General features: G+C 32.2%; 1 pseudogene; it reads left to right on the top strand.

Annotated features, from left to right (window-relative positions):
* The first annotated feature begins 4,315 nt into the window (after positions 1-4,315).
* On the top strand, positions 4,316-4,894 carry LOC113602043 (transcription factor BTF3-like; annotated as a pseudogene).
* The last annotated feature ends 2,604 nt before the right edge of the window (positions 4,895-7,498 follow it).

Genomic DNA, 7,498 nt, shown 5'->3' with positions numbered 1-7,498 from the left:
AAATATATAATGTTATTAAGGGTATGTTAACTATTCATGAAGGTGCTGACATGAATAAATAAGTGTCATTCCAAGTTGCTTTTCTAAATTCAGACAATAGCATACAAATTTCTGGAGAAGCCTTTTCTTTCTACAAAATGTAAGAAGCCTGAGAACCAAATGGTCATGTAGATAGAAAACTTTCAATAGACATATTCTTCCCCAAAAGTAGATTAGAAATATTTATCAATATCTCCCTATACATGATCCTTTCTTTAATGGAAGGTATACATCACTAGCCTTTAAAACAGTCCACTTAGTAGGTCATTGCCCCAGAAATAAAGTGATGTTTAAATACTATCCTTTATTACCCATTTCTGCACCCTGAGTCCAAGGCAGAAAGAACCACTTTCTCTCTAAAGATGGAGTCATAATTTAAGCACCATCATTGGTAGTGGTGCCTAATGATGTTTCCTATCCCAAGGTGTTCCCTCAATCAAACCACCCATTAGCCTGGAGCTGTAAGGGAATTGTATATAAAAATTAGAAACCTAAAGCCTAACCACAAAAGAATATCAATTCCTTGATTCATTGATAAAATGAATTTCTAAGTCATTATAGTACACAAAGAAGGAACTCTCTACCACTGTCACTATACATCTTCTAAGCCCACTAGAAAACTAAGTTCTTCCCCCAAGGCAAAACAGGGACATCTAGATTAATTGACCAATTAATTCATTTCAGTTGAAATTCATTGCTGTTGTCCATCAGGCTATAATGAATATTTGGTGGTATGTGGATTTGTTTGATCATGTAAGCTGGTAGTAATTATTAATGTAATGTATATGGTCACAAAGACTTGTATTGAGCACTTGGCACACTAATGGTTGGTGGTGGCACTTATACACTATAGTTGCCCGATCATGTTTACAACTCACTTCCTTTCCTTTTCTGTTAGGGAACATTCTTTTCCAGACTATGAAATACTGCTAGAGAGCTGATAATCATGGGGTGCCATACCTCTGCTGGGGTTATGACCAAACTACGCAGAGTCAGTAAATATCTTTCTGAATCAATCTAGGTCCATTCCTCCATTCTTGGACTTCTATATAGTCAAGGGAAGAGAAAAGTTCACATTTTACTATGCTTACAAAGATAACTAAACCTAGAGCTTCAAATTGCTTTTCCAATAAGATAATTTAAAAAAATACTGTAGGATTAAGCAAAGCCAAGAAACATAGAACTAAGAAATGGAAAGAAAGCACAAGGCCAGATTATTCTTTAGATCAAACTCCTGTATTCCTCTGAGACTGAAGATAGACTCAGTATGGTTAGAAAAACTTATGAGCTCCCTTGTCCTTCTTTAAGATATTGGGTTGTATATCTTTCATTAATAACTGAGAGATATGAATGATAAAACAATTATGAGAAAAAGCAAAGTGGTAAAAATATTAAAGCTTAAGAATGATGTTATTTCCAGAGTTCTCCTTGAACAATTTTTACTTAGAACATCATACTGGTAATAGAGAGAGAGAGAGAAAGAGATAAAATAGTGATATGAAGGTGGTATCATAGAGCAAGAGGAGACAATCAAATTCTCTTTGATATGTAATTAGTTGTTGATCATATGGTATCTAGTGCTGTGAAACAGAATCAGATGAAATAATTTTAATAATTTAACTTTGTGTAATTTAATGTAGTTGTACAAATAACTGAATAAACTTGTACAAATATAATATGTGACCATGGGATTAAACTTCCTGTTTATGCCAACAAAGAGAAACTAGAGTGTGGACAGCATCAAGGTATAATGATTAGGTCAATAGTTCTTCAGTTAAGATATATATAGATAAAAATATTGCCTCAACCAGTTACTATAATAACTATCATTATTGCTGCCATCCCCAGCATCTGTTCGCAGCAGCATTATGTCCCAAACTTTCTAAGCTGCTTTATTTACATAAAGTAAAGAGCAAATGGTGGTATGAGTGTCCTCATTATTTAGCCATATATAAAAACATGTATATGGTATCAAATGTATAGTATTGTAATATATATCTTCTGGGATAATTGGAAATCTTTTTTTTAGTTTTTTTAACTTGTATTTATTTTCACTTATTGATTTTATAATTATTATATTACATACACCAATATTCAATTATAAATAGTGATAATGTCGATATCTTTGTTTAGTTTTTTAGTTATTTTTACTTATTCAACTTCTGCCTAGTTATGAGTCACAAAAGATAATTATGTTTTTAAAATTATATTTAATGTCCTTTGTTCTCTAGAGCTTGAAACGTACAAATATACTCAAAACTTTCTGTAGCATCCTCATGCAAATATTTAATTTAGAAACATCTTTGTGGATTCACTTTTTTTTAAATGAAATTTATTGTGAAATTGGTTTCCATACAACACCCAGTGCTCATCCCAACAGGTGTTCTCCTCAATCCCCACCACCCACTTTTAAAATGCAAGTTTTATAAACATTTAAAAGCAAAGAATCTACCAGTTTTAAGTGTGCCACAAAAACATTTATCATACTCATTATTACATAAATAAGGAATTTGTAGACATGTGCTATTTCCTTCTTTCAAACAAGGAAGCCTCTATGAAGTTGATCAACTAAAAAATTTGTACAGTGAAGGAAACAATGAACAAACTAAAATGTAGCCTATGGAATGGGAGAAAATATTCGCAAATGACATGCCTGATAAAGGGTTAGTATTCAAAATCTATAAAGAACTTATCAAACTCAACACCCCAAAACCAAACAACCCAGTTAAGAAACAGACTGAAGACATGAATAGACATTTTCCATAGAAGCCATCCAGATGGCTAACAGAGACATAAAAAGATGCTCAGCGTCACTCATCATCAGGAAAACACAAATAAAAACCACAATGAGATACGACCTCACACGATTCAGAATGACTAAAATTAACACAGGAAAAAAATAACTGGTGTTGGAGATGATAGAGAGAAAGAGGAGTCCTATTGCCCTGTTGGTGGGAAGCAAACAAGTGCAGTTACTCTGAAAAACAGTATGGAAGTTCCTCAAAAAAAAACCTAAAACTAGAACTACCCTATGATCCAGAAATTGCACAGTTAGGTGTTTACCCCAAAGATACAAAAATACAGAGTCAAAGGGATACATGAACCACAATGTTTATAGCAGAATTATCAATGATAGCCAAACTATAGAGAGAGCCCAAATATCCATGGACTGATGAATGGATAGAGAGGTTGTATATATATACAATGGAATATTAACCCTCACAAAGAATGAAACCTTGCCATTTGCAATGATGTGGATGGAGGTAGAATGTATAATGCTAAGCAAAATAAGTCAATTAGAGAAAGACAAATACAATATGACTTCACTCGTATATGGAATTTAAGAAACAAAACAGATGAATATATGTGAAAGGGGGACATAAAAGAAAATAGAGGGAAACAAATCACATGTGATGATTAACAATAGAGAACAAACTGAATGTTGATGGAAGGTTGTGGGTGGGGAATGGGTTAGGTGGGTGATGGTTATTAAGGAGGGCATTTGTTGTGATGAGCACTGGGTATTGTATATAAGTGATGAGTCACTGAATTCTACATATGAAACCAATATTGCACTGTATTTTAAGTAAATGAAATTTAAATTAAAAAATAAAATAATAAAAAAGGAGCAAACATTGTTTCACCATATAACTTAAAGGCATGTAAGCAGCCTAATCAAAACACACAAGCAACATATTTTCTTTTTTATTTTTCAACGTTTATTCATTTCTGAGAGAGAAAGAACGTGAGCAAGGGAGGAGCAGGGAGAGAGGTTAGACACAGAATCTGAAGCAGACTAGGCTCTGAGCTATCAGCACAAAGACCAATGTGGGACCTAAGCCCACAAACCCTGAGATCATGACCTGATCTGAAGTCGGATGCTTAACTGACTGAGCCACCCAGGTGCCCCAAGGAACCTATTTTTTAAATGAATAGAATGGAGGAAACGTAAGTTATATAAAAATAATCAAAGTGAAATGAAATATCACAAACCACTTAAAAATAATTATAAAATGGCAAATGCAAATAAAAATAATATCCCCTATTACATAAGAATAATAAGTTATTTAAAAATCATATTAAATTAAAAAACACAAAAAATGTTTTATTAAAAAAAGACAAGTCTGAGACTAACAGGATATTTAAACAGAAAAATAAGACACTCTTGATAAAAGGTATAATCAAGAGTTGCCATCTTGTGTCCCTGTAGGTGTGCACCTAATCTCAGCTAGTCTGCTGGTGACACACTGAGCATCAATCCTAGCCCCTTCCTCAGTTCCATTTCCACTCCAAGATGAAAGAAACTATCATGAGCCAGGAGAAACTCCCCAAACTACAAGCACAAGTGTGCATTGGTGGGAAGGGAACTGCTCCCCCAAAGAAGAAGGTGGTTTGTAGAACAGCTACAGCAGATGATAAAAAAACTGCAGTTCTTCTTACCTTTGTTAAGGTTAAGTCATTATGTTCACAACCTAAGGATCCACTTTAACAACCCTAAAGTTCAGGCATTCTTGACAGCAAACACTTTCACCAATACATGCCATACTGAGACAAAGCAGCTGACAGAAAAACTACCCAGTATCTTAAGCCAACTTGATGCACACATTCTGTCTAGTTTAAGAAGACTGGATGAAACTCTACTCAAAAAAAATCCATGGATGGAAAAGCAACACTTGCTGCCAGAAAGGATGTTGATGATGAAGTTCTAGATCTTGTGGAGAATTTAGATAAACCTTCTAAGAATGGAACAAACTGAATTAAGTCACCTTCTGAAGAAGATAAAAGTTGAAGAAGTTACTGGGAGCTGCTATTTTATATTATGATTGATTTTTAAATTTTTATTAATGAATCTGATAAAATCTAGATCTTGAATATTTTTAAGCCCACACCCCTTGGACACTGCAGCTCATAGCAGTTTTTGCTTATACACATTTCATTCTTTGTAGGTACTTAAGCTGAAGAAGCCTAGGAATAAAGCTTGAATCAAGGTTAATAAAGTTCTTTGCCTAGCATATAGTTTTATTTTTTTAAATTTCATTGACACTGATTTGTGCAGAGATTGCAAAGTTGTTTATAGGAAGCTAATCACAGCATGCAATATGTCTAGTAAACTTTGGTGACATTTGATTAAAGATTTTATAACTTATTTTTAAGTTTATTTATTTGAGAGAGACAGAGAGAGTGCAAGCAGGGGATGGACACAGAGAGAAGGAGAATCCCAAACAAGTTATTCACTGTCAGCACAGAACATGTTGTGGGATTCCCTCCCATGGACCATGAGTTCATGACCTGAGCTGAAACCAAGAGTCAGTCCCTTAACTGACTGAGTCATGCAGGCGCACCTAATTAAAAATTTTGAATGGCAGTATAATGTAACAAAGGTGGTATAAAATTCTCATATTTTAAAACTTCTCTCCAGAAGTCCTCAGGCTATTGTGGTTTATCTAATGAGTATAATTATAAAATGAAGATGGACAAAAAGGTATAATACACACACACACATACACACACACACACACACAAAATTACTGACCTCATTAAAGATAAATATTATACCATCAAATTTTATAGAGCAAAAATTGCAGGAAATCCATGGGATTTATGTAAAACAACAGAGAAAATTTAAAACACTACTCAGTTTTTGACCAATCAAGGAAATTACAAACAAGAGTATAGTTAAAGTAATTATCACTATAGCTTGCTTTAGGGCCACCATGTTGCTATTTGTTTTCTATAGATCCTTGTATATTTTGTTCCTCCCTTTATTATTTTCTGATTTAGTTTTGGTTAATAAATTATTTTTATCCTTATATTTTAATCCTGCTATTGGCTTTTTAGCTATAGTTCTGTACAATTTTTTGTATTTGTTTATGGGTATAGTATGCATATTCAGGTTATCAGGGTCTGCATAGAGTTTATGTAGTACAGCTTTATGTAAAATATGAGAAACATGCATTACTATAGTTACATCATCCTTGCTCTATCTTATGTACTATTGTGATGCAGATTGTATTTATATATGTTACAACACCCACAAGCCATTATTATAATCTTAGGTTTTAATGATAATAATAACATAGTTTTCAAATATTGAAAGAAAAGATAAAAACATGTATTTTATTAACCAACATATATGTTAAATTATTTTTCTCCTTCCTTTTCCTTTTTCCCAAGATTCCAATAACATTTATGTCAATAGAAAAATATCTAAGATGGCTCAGATGTGGTATTAACAGATAAGGACTTTAAACAACTCACTAAAATGTATTTAAATATTTGAAGGAAAAGATTCTCATAATGGATTAATATATAGGAATATAAGCAGAGAAACGGAAATTACAAAAATGAACAAAATTAATATTCTAGAACTAAAAAAGAAAAATACAGAAGTAAAATATTTAAAGTAAAATTTGAAAATGGATAATAAATAGACTTTTATTTCTAGTGAAGCAGAGAATAGTGAACCAGAGGCCAGATCAATAGAAATAACTGAGTTGGAAATTTCAAAAAAATATTTTAAAAAATGAACACAATATCACTAATGTGTGCAAAAATAAAGTAGTATTCTAACATAGACATAGTTGTAGTGCACAATGAGAAGAGGGCCTGGTGAGGGGGAAAAATACTGGAAAAAACAATGGCTGAACGTATCTCAAATTTCAAGAGGAATATCAGTCTACAATCAAAAAGTTTGGTGAACACCAAACAAGATAAATACAAAGAAAACCACACTTAAATACAAAGATAAAGAAAAACCTTAAACAGATACACAAGAACACAGATACAATAAATAAACATAAATAATGATTCAAGGATGAATGAATTCTCAAAACATCGGAGGCCAGAAAGCAATAAAATGCCATGCTTAAGGTGCTAAAAGAATTTAAAAAATGTCCAACTATAATTGTATATTCAATAAAAATGATATTAAAATATTTTTCAAACAAATGGAAGGTGAGAAAATTTGTTGTTAATACACTACCACTGCAAGAATACTAAAAGAAGTTCTTCAGGCTGAAGAAAAAGAGAAGATGGAAACAGAAAAAAAAGAAAAAGTAGAAATGACAATCATATAAGTAATTACAAATATATTCTCAATTTATTTAAAATACTGATTGCAGAAAGGAAAATTTTAATATATAGATTTGATAGCATATGTAGACATAAAATATGATGAGAACAAAGGACAAAGGAGTACTAAGTATAACTACTTCGCTGAAAAGTTTTTTACACTTTAAATTATACACTTTAAATATTATACAATATTAACTCTAAGACTAACATAAGTTAAGCTACATATTATAATCCATATGGGAACCCCTAAACAAAAATACATAAAAGTAGAGCTAAAATATAAGAGACTCATGTCATCTATGAAGAATGAAAGTTTGACTTATTTACCAATCTGTATGCCTTCTATTTCTTTTTGTCTGATTGTTGAGTCTAGGACTTCCAGTAA

Source organism: Acinonyx jubatus, chromosome B3, assembly GCF_027475565.1.
Source record: "Acinonyx jubatus isolate Ajub_Pintada_27869175 chromosome B3, VMU_Ajub_asm_v1.0, whole genome shotgun sequence".
In the NCBI taxonomy this organism is placed as follows: domain Eukaryota; kingdom Metazoa; phylum Chordata; class Mammalia; order Carnivora; family Felidae; genus Acinonyx; species Acinonyx jubatus.
The sequence above is the reverse complement of the archived record's forward strand: the minus strand, read 5'-3'. Positions and strand labels throughout refer to the sequence as shown.